The 12,253-nt window shown below is 40.8% G+C and overlaps 2 long non-coding RNA genes across 2 annotated transcripts; one reads left to right on the top strand and one right to left on the bottom strand.

Annotated features, from left to right (window-relative positions):
* Positions 1–1,190: 1,190 nt before the first annotated feature.
* Positions 1,191–2,886, top strand: LOC134466888 (uncharacterized). The gene is made up of 4 exons (XR_010038434.1): positions 1,191–1,378; positions 2,108–2,166; positions 2,275–2,461; positions 2,756–2,886. It is a non-coding gene; the product is annotated as an uncharacterized LOC134466888 (long non-coding RNA).
* Positions 2,887–2,907: 21 nt separating this feature from the next.
* Positions 2,908–4,914, bottom strand: LOC134466887 (uncharacterized). The gene is made up of 3 exons (XR_010038433.1): positions 4,497–4,914; positions 4,108–4,185; positions 2,908–3,214 (listed from the first exon to the last, which is right to left on the bottom strand). It is a non-coding gene; the product is annotated as an uncharacterized LOC134466887 (long non-coding RNA).
* Positions 4,915–12,253: the final 7,339 nt, after the last annotated feature.

Raw genomic sequence — 12,253 nt, 5'->3', positions numbered from 1 at the left:
CCAGGGTGGGCCTGGGCCCCTGTAGGGTTGGTCCAGGCCCCCCCTAGGGCCCCTGCGCCAGCCAATAATACAAAAAAATGTCTAAAAGGTTTGCAACGTGCATTGACGGATGCCAAGTACAACACACACAGGAAGGGACTAGGAGGGTCAGTTGTCCCAGGCACAGGCACAGAGGGGGTACAGAATTGGGTCCTAGTGACATTACACATGTTGGATAGGTGGGCCTTCGTCAATACTTTGCCCCCAGGCTCGGATGAGGTAGGCCTACTGCCACTGCCCACTCCACCCGATTCGCGAGATGTTCCACCTGCTGCAAGCAGCGACCTGCAGACTTGTGAGCTAGAACTTCTTCATTTTTGGAGCTATCATCGCTGGACTTAAATGGAGTTGGATAACATGCTGAATTGAGGAAACAATTAATTTCCTTAAGTTTCTGTAGGTGAGGAATAAGCCGGTTTTAAACGGAATGGTGGCATGCATTCGGTTTGGGCACTTAGGCTATTGTATGTGGCTGAGTTAAAAGGCAATTCTATGTGGTGCTATTTTATTCATTATTAACAGTTCTCAGATTCATAACGGTAATTGCCATCCCAACTGTGTGCGCTGCAGCACTGCTATTAAAGTGGTAGTTCGCTATTTTAGACATTAAGCCCTGTTTGTGTGACTTCTGGGGTGAATTAGACATGTTCTCATCACAATTTTGACATTTGGTGCTGAACGGAGTATTTTGGTATTCAATACTGCAGCCCCCCCACCTGTACATTGACTCCAATGGTGCACTCAAGCAATCGATCACAAAATAGCATTAAACTTTCGTTTGAAAAGACATGGAACTCACCGTGTGGTCAGTGGTGAACAGCGATAAATTGACCCAAAAATCGCCACGAAATATGCCTTCAAACCGTTGTTTAGCAGTTGATGGAACTACTTTTTCCCAGACGTTGAATAATAGCAGCTAGACATCCAGCCAGTAGGTGGCGATAATGAGGTATTTTTGTGAGGACTAGAGAGAAGAAGAATATTGCTGTCTTTGAGGAAGCTAGTAGCTACTGCTTCACACACTCGTTTTTGCTGGCAAACACCATCTAATCTTTTCATTTCAACCTCTTTTTTGTTAGCAAGGACAATACAGACAAAAGGACAGAAGCAGAATTTATGTATTTTGTTATGTAATTTGGTAGAATGGGAGTTATTGATCACAGAGCGAATGGAGAACCTGGACGTAATTCTGTTGATGCCTGCCTGTGTGACTGGCGGGGATGTAGGCAAAGAACGTGGATCTATGTAAGGAGGGCTTTGATCAAGAGACCATGTGCCAAAAATCAACTGGAAAAGACGTCCGAGACCGGAGGCGAGGAATTGGATGGTCAGAAACCAGGTCAGTAACTACAAGCCCAAATCTCTGCATGGTATCAGTAATAGGTCCTAAATGTGTAGCCTTCAACAATACAACATAATTACGCAGCATCACATAAAGTTGTCTCAAAGGGCTTTCAAAATACACACAATGCGGACCATCACTGTTATTATGCCCAAACTTTAGTGCCATCCATCCTAATATTGTAGGCTAGTGATAATGCATTCGCTCTGTGTTGTACAATGATGAAAGACGTACGACTTGTAGACCTGTCATTTCATTTTCGTTGTGCAAGTATCAGCAGCAGTAAAACAGGAAACCAGCACAATGGCCATGACCAATTGAATGCTCTGCAGCCTACTCGAATAGAAGCTTGGGTGGTACGAAATGAAGCATTATTATTTTGTAGCTTTTATGAGGGAGCCATATGTTGAGTAAACAAAAGCATTTCTCCCCCTTCACTGAAATCACGTCATGAAATATCACGTGCTCAGCGTACTTATTAATTTGTACGCCTGATGAGGGAGCCAGTATCTGTGGAGTAAACAGATGCATGCCACCCCTCCCCATGACTGAGCAGAGAACTGATTGTCTGGCTGCACCTATGCACTCATATGTTTTGGGAATGTTGCTCCTCCTTCTCTGTGTGAGTTTGTTTTCTAAAGATGTAGGCATAAATGCACACCTAGTGCCTAAGAAGTGTTGTCAATTGATAATTGAATATTTATGATTTATTATACTATATTGCAGGCTGTTGGTGCTGCTGAGGCTGTTGGTTTTCCTGCTTCACTGGTGGAGGAAGTGCAGAGGTAATCACACAAGAAATACATGTCACTGCAATGCACAATTTCTGATAATGTTATGTTGATAATGTCAAGCAATACCTGTCGTATAAGTAACAATGCACTGTTTTATAGCAAATTGTGCAGCGGTGGACTTCACTACTTGGAGAACATGAATGGAAAGAACACGGGGATCATCTAAGCCTGGATGACTAACTGAAGAGGAATTGGATTCAACCCCAGTCCCAGCGTCTACAGGCAATCATGGAGGATAAATGACTTCTGAAAGTTCTGCAGCAGTTGACTCAGTTCAAACATACCGGTATGTGACATAAAGACATCTCTTAGGAGAAACTGCAACAGCATTATTGATGTGATTTTGGATATGCATTTCCAGAATAATGCAGTTGTCTATTCTGCTGTACAAAGGAAAAGTGTAGTAACCACACACTGTCAAAATTGGGTTTTGACTGAAAATAGTTTTCATTACATCTTATTTATCTTGTGACAAGGCCGTATGGTCCAAAGGTTTCCTCTTTGAGAAATATTGCTGTGTCAAATTTGAAGTAACTACAATATCCAACCTAACACAAGGCTGTGCCGGCTTTTTCCTCAGTTTCAATACTGGCATGTCTTTACAGGGGGCTCTGGAGGAAAAGAAGAGAGGAGAAACACGCATCTGATGACCAACCACATTTTACAGCTCCAGAACATTTCCTCTAAGCCAAACCTCCTCAAAAGGTCTCTGGAAAGAAGCATTGAAGTAGATTCCCTAAAGACTGAAAGACCACATCTAAATAACAGTCAATGGAGCACATGTCTCGGTGTCATGGCTGTGTAATTATCAGAAAAAAATGGTGTCGTACATATTATTATTTCATTTCAATAATGACAGGGAAATTGTTGTAAATAAAATATCATTTATTTCAACACATTGTGATGCATTTTTCTTCTATTATTGTGATGTATATTTTACAAAGAACAGTGGAAAACTTGTTTACAGATAGGATCATCTTTCGCCAGATGGAGAACACCAGATGGAGAACGATGGGTTGGTGGAAACTGGATCATGAATCTGTTCAGGACAATAAATTGAAATGTATTAACTTATTGAACATATGAATATAGCATGGAATACTTGGTAAGGTTTTCTTCATGAACAATATTTTAATTTACTGAAAAATGTTTTTCATTATATTCATGAAATGGATTACTGAGACATTGAAAGTAGGCCTATATCAGTTGCCCTATTAGCCTACAACTGATGAAGATTACTTACTGCGGTAACACTTTACGTGACATGTTCCTGCATATTACATTTGTAGCACAGCTGTATAAGTTTGCACGGAACATACACGATTGTTGCAAGATCCATTCATACCAAACCTTTCATGAACCTAGCGGATGGAGGACCGCAACTTGTCTTGTTCAGAACCCTCAATGATAATTCAGATTAGGCCTGCTGTAGCACATGCCACTACAAGTGCACTTTGTTGAACTGTGCCAAAAACAAAACTTGTGCCTAAACCTAACCTGTCAGTGAGGAGAGTGAGTGAACAATGCTGTCCACTATAAACATGTAAAGCCTTCTTTTGGCATGCCACTTCTGGATGCCACATGCCACTAAATAATCTCACCCCTACTGGATTTACAACCAGGGACAGAACATTTGAATGAAAAATATTTGCTTGACCATATTCTGTTCCTGGCACTGTAGTAAATTGGTTGCAATCAGGACATGTTCAGGAGGAAAATAGCCGAGTACTGCTTTGCAATTTTTTATTTTTATTTTGACAAGTTGCTGTCCTTTGTTTTCCATGTTTATGAGAGGTTTGATATTGAATCAAGTAGGCCTAGTCATGAATCCTTCATGCAAAGTGTATAGCTGCTATGAATGTGTTATGCAGTGAAACTTCTAGGAAAGTGCAACAGTTACGAGATACAGTATAGTGCAAAGCAAACACATACCTTCTTCGGTTGTAGAAATCTTCCCTTCTCTGGATCTTGTGTAGCCTAGAACGGTCTAGGGAAGGAGGGATAGTGCCTCTGAAAATAACGGGGAAATGCACAAGGCATTAGCAAAGTTTTGTTGGCTAATAAGTACAACCACACAGCTGCGCTAGTAGACTGGGCCTTCATGTTATGAAACTATGTCATGTTATGATTGCGTCCAGCGTCTTTAGAGACTATTATATTAGTGCCTTGAATGTGTGCACTTTCTAACATGAACCTCGGACGGTAGCCTCCAGAGCTGGTGTAGTTGATTTTGCAAGTGCTTTGAGACAATTTTATTAGTAGATGGTAGAACTATAGGTGTTGTTGGCTACACATTGAAATGATTACTAGTAGTTACTGACCTGCTTTCTGACAATCCAATCCCTCGCCTCTGGATCTCGGGCGTCTTTTCCCGTTGATTTTTGGCACTTAGAAGTTCTCTTGATCAAAGCACATAATCCACGTTTTTTGCTTACATCCCGACCAGTTACACAGGCAGGCATCAACAGAAATACGTTCAGGTTCTCCATTCGCTCTGTGATCAATAACTCCCATTCTACCGAATTACATAACAAAATACATAAATGCTGCTTCTGTCCTTTTGTCTGTATTGTCCTTGCTAACAAAAAAGAGGTTGAAATGAAAAGATTAGATGGTGTTTGCCAGCAAAAACGAGTGTGTGAAGCAGTAGCTACTAGCTTCCTCAAAGACAGCAATATTCTTCTTCTCTCTAGTCCTCACAAAAATACCTCATTATCGCCACCTACTGGCTGGATGTCTAGCTGCTATTATTCAACGTCTGGGGAAAAGTAGTTCCATCAACTGCTAAACAACGGTTTGAAGGCATATTTCGTGGCGATTTTTGGGTCAATTTATCGCTGTTCACCACTGACCACACGGTGAGTTCCATGTCTTTTCAAACGAAAGTTTAATGCTATTTTGTGATCGATTGCTTGAGTGCACCATTGGAGTCAATGTACAGGTGGGGGGGCTGCAGTATTGAATACCAAAATACTCCGTTCAGCACCAAATGTCAAAATTGTGATGAGAACATGTCTAATTCACCCCAGAAGTCACACAAACAGGGCTTAATGTCTAAAATAGCGAACTACCCCTTTAAGGCTGCTTATGAGTTTTGTCATAGGCTAACGTAGCCTAGCTTACAAATGCAATGGATCGACAACATTGCTACATTGCTGTTTGAAATGATTTGGGAGCAAAATAGGAGCGAAATGCATCGCCATATGACATAAACCACCGGACAAAATACCTTCTACGTTGGATTTGGCCTTTAATTCAAAGGAAATATTCACACAATGTCAGTAAATCCGTTTGTTTTCCGTGTCTTCAGTCTGTTTCGTTTCTGTTCCCACTGTTCTGTCGCTACTAGTCAAGCGCAGGCAACAGGACGCCGGACCTAGGAACCAGTGTTGCCAGGTGTAGAACGTGAAATAAGCAACTAGTGTTGCCAGGTGTAAGAGAAATAAGCTGTTTTGGGCTGGCTTAGGAAAAAAAGCCCAAAATAGCTGCCAGAGAAATTAGCAGCTGCTTATAATCATTTAACCCTTCTTCCTTGAAAGATCTACTACTGGGACTGAATGCCCCGTGGTGGAGATCTAAGGCTATTTTATGCAATGCTGCATTTTCTCTTATTTGAGACTTTGTTGGATAGGGAAATATAAACTGTTAATTATAAAAAAATATTATTGAAATGAAAAAGTGATCAAATAGAAATGGAGATTAATTTAAATTCATGATTTTATCTCATTTTTAAATTTAATTTCAGTCTTTTCGTTAGAAAGGTTTGGGGGAAAATCGCCACTTATATATATATTTTTAAAAAAATTGCAGATCCAATTGTCATCAAGAAAACTGTGATACACTTTTTTTTTCAAAACCGCCCATCCCTAGTTTGTATGTTCTTGCCATTATATTTTTTCCATAATAATAATAATTGGTATAGCACATTTCAAACAAGGCATGCAGCTCATTGTGATTTAACAGTTAGATTAAATATGAAATTGGTAAATTGGTTAACCCATTGATGCCAAATACTGTGCCAAATACTATCATTGACCGTAGTGCCAGGAGCTGCATGATGTAGCTTTAGGCTCATGAAATTCAACATTTTTGTAAATGAAGAAAGTTTGTATGTTAGAGCTGAATGAATGGGTGATAATGCAAAATGAAGCAGCTTTTAATTCAATTAATTACATGCTTAGTATGTGCTTCAGATGCTGAAGCATGTGTTTTTGCAGGTTTTTTAGGCAATACTGGGTTTAGAAAAAGGCAGATATTTTGGCAAAAGTATGGTCGAAGAATATAAGGTACATGGGCCCCCCTCAAAACATGTGGGCCCCTGTCAGGCCCCTGTGGTAATTTTGGGCTAAAAACGCCACTGGAACTAGCAGCCATAAGCCTCCAGGAAGAGATGTGTCTTAAGGTGTTGCTTAAACATGGCCAGTGAAGGGGCATTCTGGATGTGGTCGGGCAGATTGTTCCAAAGAATGGGAGCAGCAACATGGAAGGCTCTGTCACTGGTGGCCTTGAGCCCTCTTGGAAGAGGACCGCAGGGATCTTGAGGGGTCATAGGGGTGAAGGAGGTCTGTGAGGTAGTGGGGTGCCAGACCATGGAGGGACTTGAAGGTTATAAGGAGGACTTTGAAGGTAATGCGTGACTTGATGAGGAGCCAGTGAAGACAGGCCGGTAATCCACAGAGAAAGACCAACAACCGTGAAAGATATAAAGAATGAGAGAGGGGGTGGGGGAGGGGGGGGGGGGGGGGTAGAAACAGAAAGACACACGTGGCACCCAAAGAGAGAGACCAAAAACAATCATGACTAACGTTTTACTGAGCATGTGTATGATGTGATAATTCTAATAGGTTACTATATTGTATAATGTGTTTATGATGTGAAGTCAGATTATAATGATTAGAATATGTTTTTTCTTTTTGAAAACTGACTTATGAAGAGCTATGTCTACAACCTCTGAAATTATGAAGTGTATATATTGTAAATAAGTATTTGGGAAAGGTGCCCTCTGGTACACACTGTGTATATAGGCCCTACCCTTCACTTTTAATGAGACACCCACTCCCCTACAGCCCCCCGATCCCCCTACCCCCACCCCTCACAGGTATTTAAACCACACCCTGTACACCTATTCGTTGTTGCACTTGAAAAAGGACAAAGGTCCGAAACGTCGTGCAAATAAATCACTGGGAGCATTAACAGTGTTGCGGACTTCTATCATTTATTTCAGTTACTTTATTTTGTCCAGCACCTTAACCACTGATGTGCGCGCATTCTCTACCTTCTAGAGACCAACAACAGCCCACAGCCCAACAACAGCCCACAGACATACTTATAGCAAGAAAAAAATAGGAAGACAGACAGGTAATCTACAGAGAGACCAACTACAGTAAAAGAGATACAGGATGAATGCAGACAGCGATAGACAGAGGGGAGCCTGTCGTGCACACACACACACGCACGCACGCACGCACGCACGCGCACGCGCACACACACACAATCTCGACTGCCCCCAGTGGAATTCTGGACTGCCAGTATCCCAGTCTCAGAATCCCACTCCAGTTGGTCACATGACCCAGTGACCGTTCCAAAGACACTTAGCAACCAGCGGTTAGAATCCCACACAGCTGGTCACATGACTTCATGGAACTGTACCAGGACATAGCACCCAGCCGATCTAGAATCCCACATAGTTTGCTGAGGTCGTGGACTGGGTCTGGACTGCATGGCAAAATGTTTGTATTACAGTAGGCCTACATAGTACTGGTGATGTGAACTTCATTGGGAAGGAGGTTTAGACAGTGTAAGTGATTAGTGTCAGCTAACGTCAATGACTAGCTGACGTGTATTAAAAAATACACACTGAATGGTGAGCACAGTTCTGAGCTGATGTGTTGATATTTCTGCCTCTCACATCAGATGTTTCTGTGACTGTTGCAGGTACAAGCCTGGCGGCCTGGATCAATGCACAATCACAATATGATCGAAGTAAAAACCAGTTCTCATGTCGCACTGCCATACTGTATAAGTCAAGGGCGAGAGAGAGAGAGAGAGAGAGAGAGAGAAATCCTTTCTTAAATTCAGCCATTGAGTCATTTACTGACTGTAATTTCCCCTCATGAGCTATGCTTTTTGAACTACCATTTGCCATTTCACAGTGGATACTAATGTACTAATCATTAAATCTATTGACCAACACATTAAACTACACCCACTCCCCTTCTGTCTCTCTCTTTAAGAGTGTGTGTAGTGTGTAGCTCTCTCTCTCTCTCTCTCTCTCTCTCTCTCTCTCTCTCTCTCTCTCTCTCACACACACACACACACACACACACACACGCTCTCTCTCACACACACACACACACACACACACACACACACACACACACACACACACACACACACACACACACACACACTTCAGTAATTTCCTGTACCAGATTGTCGTCCTCTGTTCCAGATGAATGTTTCATCAGCTGATGCCCAGAATTTTGAAGCACTGTCATGTTGCCATAGTGACCAAGCCAAACATTCTCTTGGTCTGCTCTTGTAAGTGTGTGACCCACAGACGAACAGATCAGTGGTGTGACCACTGGGAGCTCACAATGACACATAACGCTAGGAAGATTGTTCCTGTATATGTATTTGTGCGGTCACTATGCTGTTTGAATGAATGTTCAACAAACTAGACAACCTTTATAAGGTGTCGCTTAAATGGACAGTCTGCCAGAGCTATTTGTTCTGCTTTGCTGCCCTCTAGGGGCCAATGTGATTATTACATTATTATCAGTTGTAGTGGATGACATCCTGTTTATACCTTTGCAGCTCGTCTCTTATGCCTTGGTTGTATGCAGATATTTTTTACAAATTAATTCCGATCCCATTTTGATGGCCAGTGTGCTGTATGCTGTGGCCTGTTGGGGTGGTAGCATTAGGAAAATCATACAGGTTGGAGCAGGCTTCACTCAACAAGTTTTTCTTCTTTTGAGAGTGCTGACCAAAATAATTATTGCAAAAGTGAAAAATGAAGAAAGGTCGCACCATGCATAGGTTTTTTTTGGTAACACTTTATTTTAGGGATACATCTATTAGCACTAATACATACAATGTGCCTGTATAAGTAACTTGTAAGGCATGTACAAAGCAAAGTCAAACATTTGTTAGGCATGTATTCGCAAATGTCTTGTTCATGCACAATAAGGGATTTATTACCAATTTAACCTTAGTAAGGACGTAGTAGGCCTTAGCGTTTGCTTAGTACATGCCTTACAAGTTACTTATGCAGGCATTAACATTGTATGTATTAGTACTAATAGACGTATCCCTAAAATAAACTGTAACCGGTTTTTTTTGTTTGTTTTTTTTTTTTTACAAAAAACAACAATAAATGTGTAATAATAAAAAAAAGCCTATGCATGGTGCGACCTTTTCTCATTTTTCAGCATTAGGAAGATGAAAGCAGCTGGGTCTTCGGTGGGCACACCTATCTGCACTCTTCTTGCTGCAACTCTTCAACTCTATTTAATTGTGCACTAGGTAGGCTACACCCACTCAGTGAGGTGCCAATACAAATATCCCAACCACTGGCTGCCTCAGGATTGTCAGGCTACATTTATGTGTAGTTAAGCCAACCATTGTTTTATTTTAGGTGTTTCTACTTGACTCACCATTTTATAGTTAACCATCATATACAACCTGACTGCGCGAAACTATCTGCGCACAACTCAATCTCTGATTGTTGCAAACCGCGGTCGGTCAAAGAAATAGCGCATGTGGTTGGCTGCCAGTGTCTTGCCCCTCCTCATAACATCGTATTTACAAACATTCAGAACCCATGCATAGTGAATAAGCATTATGAGGATAGTAAAGGACTCCTGGTAGTTTTGGAACATGTAACCTGTCAAGTGTATAGGCCTAATTAGGATCACGTTAATGGAGGCCACCAGGGAGAAGTCTTCTATCATCAGTCTCACAGATGAGGGTGGTCGGAACCACAACCAAATGAAAAGGACAACCAAACAGAGGAGCAAATGTACCCTAATTTACCACAGGATGAACAACATAAATTTGTTGTTCATTTCATTTTCTAAAAAAAATGAAACATAATCATCTGCTGTCTGAGTTTTGGAGGACCATGCTAAATGACATCATTCAACTCGACATTTAGGCCTAACTATTGAGATTAAATGCATGTCATGTTTTATAGGCCTTCAATATATAGGAATGGGGTCTTAAAATGTAAATGGATGCAATGATTTCTTTAAAAAAAGTTGCACAAGGCCAATGAAACAGAAGTGTGTGTCAGTAAGGATAAACGCAAAGACCTCTAAGCCTAACTGGAGAGGAATTAAAGCCATGTTACACACGGCCGTAACTACCATTGAGGACACAAAGGTCATGTCCTCTGCATTTTTTTTTTCAGTAATGTCAAATGTATCTATGATGAAAATCGATATATGGTCAATGGTAAATTCAGTCTGTATACGCCACCCCCCTTTATCCTCAAGGCAGCGATTATTGAAAACAAACTTAAGAGTTTGACTGAAGTGTTTGAAGCATTCTGAATGTACAGTATGCAGTACAGTATGTAGTACAGCTTCCGTATTTGACCTCAGTATTTGAAAATGTCTGGTTACGGCCCTGATGTTACATGTTACACTAAAAAAACAAATAAGATAAAACAAACTCCATTTCAGCTAACATTTTATTTTCACTGAAAAATAGTGTAAATTTCACTCTTTGGTCAGTGTAAAGTTAATTCTACTCAATATTTTGTAGAGATCAACACTGGACTCTGAAAGAGCATTGAACACCGCTGATACCTGGAGCAGAGTGGGCTGGTAGCTTGCTGTAGAGTTGAAATTCCCGGGCGAATACACAGGCGGCGACAAGATTAAGCTGCTGGACTGTGCAGCAAGAGAAATATGAGCGATAGAAGTGACAGAGTACGTCAGTTTAAAGCAGAATGTAAACATTCCAACATGACTGTGGTGGTTGTTGCCAAACCGCAGCATAGCTAATTTGCATAATATTCGCTAAAGTCCAACTTCTCAAGTCGCTCAAATCGCCTATAGTTGCCTGAATGGCTTTTGTCTCTTCTCCCGCAAGTGACTCAATACAAATCGCTCAAATCGCGCTTGGTGTATTTCTGCCTTTACACTAGCCATCTGCAAAATTTTACACGGACTGTTACACTGTGTAATTTGAATCTCCACAGGGTTGTAAATACAGAAATAAAATTAATAGAATATCAACTCTCCGTTTATTGTCTAGGCCTATATATGAAATGTGCAAATATTATTAGATCCATTTTCTGCAAGTGGTATAGCATCTTCCTTAGAGCAAAGGGGACTACCTGTACCTGGTCTTGGACTCTAGCCCTGTAATGAGCCACACTTTTATCTATGATAGTGTTATTGTACAAACAAGTTACTGTATATAGGCTTGGCTAAACTTAAAATTTGCCTATAGATTTTACTACAACGCAGTAGCCAAAGTATGCACACTGCATTTGGATTTACTTTGTAGTTGACACAGGTCTTTCTCTTATTTTAAAGCAATAGTATTGTTTCGTACAGTAGGCCTACCTCAACAAATGTGACTCAGCAATACAAACAGGAGGAGTTTATTGATTTTATTTAAATGTAAGATACAGTATACTGTACATAGCAAAGTACAAGATACATAGTTGAACATTGGCTAATACGTATCTGTAATGTGTGATCCCTGTAAAATTATATTTAAAAAGACATTTCTGCCTTTATTTATGCTTTAGTCAGGGTCATTTTTCCAAAAAGTTGACACCTGAAGGCAAATCATGTTAATTTTCGGCATACAACTGATTTAGAGGTATTCAAGGGTGCTGAATCCAAATCTGCCGTATGCCGGACGCAAAAATGTACCGAAATGCCTCAAACGGGCAAAATCCAATATGGCTGCCACCACCGTGTTAAAATCCTGCAATCACTTTTCTTTTGGACTAAATAAGGTATGAATTTGAAAATAGCACTTATTTTTATGTTTTCAGACATGGGGAAAGCCATTATGTCATCAGATTTAAGCTCAGATTGGAAGAAAATGCTTATGT

The sequence above is a fragment of the Engraulis encrasicolus genome, chromosome 17 (genome assembly GCF_034702125.1).
Source record: "Engraulis encrasicolus isolate BLACKSEA-1 chromosome 17, IST_EnEncr_1.0, whole genome shotgun sequence".
Classification (NCBI taxonomy): Eukaryota; Metazoa; Chordata; class Actinopteri; order Clupeiformes; family Engraulidae; genus Engraulis; species Engraulis encrasicolus.
The sequence above is the reverse complement of the archived record's forward strand: the minus strand, read 5'-3'. Positions and strand labels throughout refer to the sequence as shown.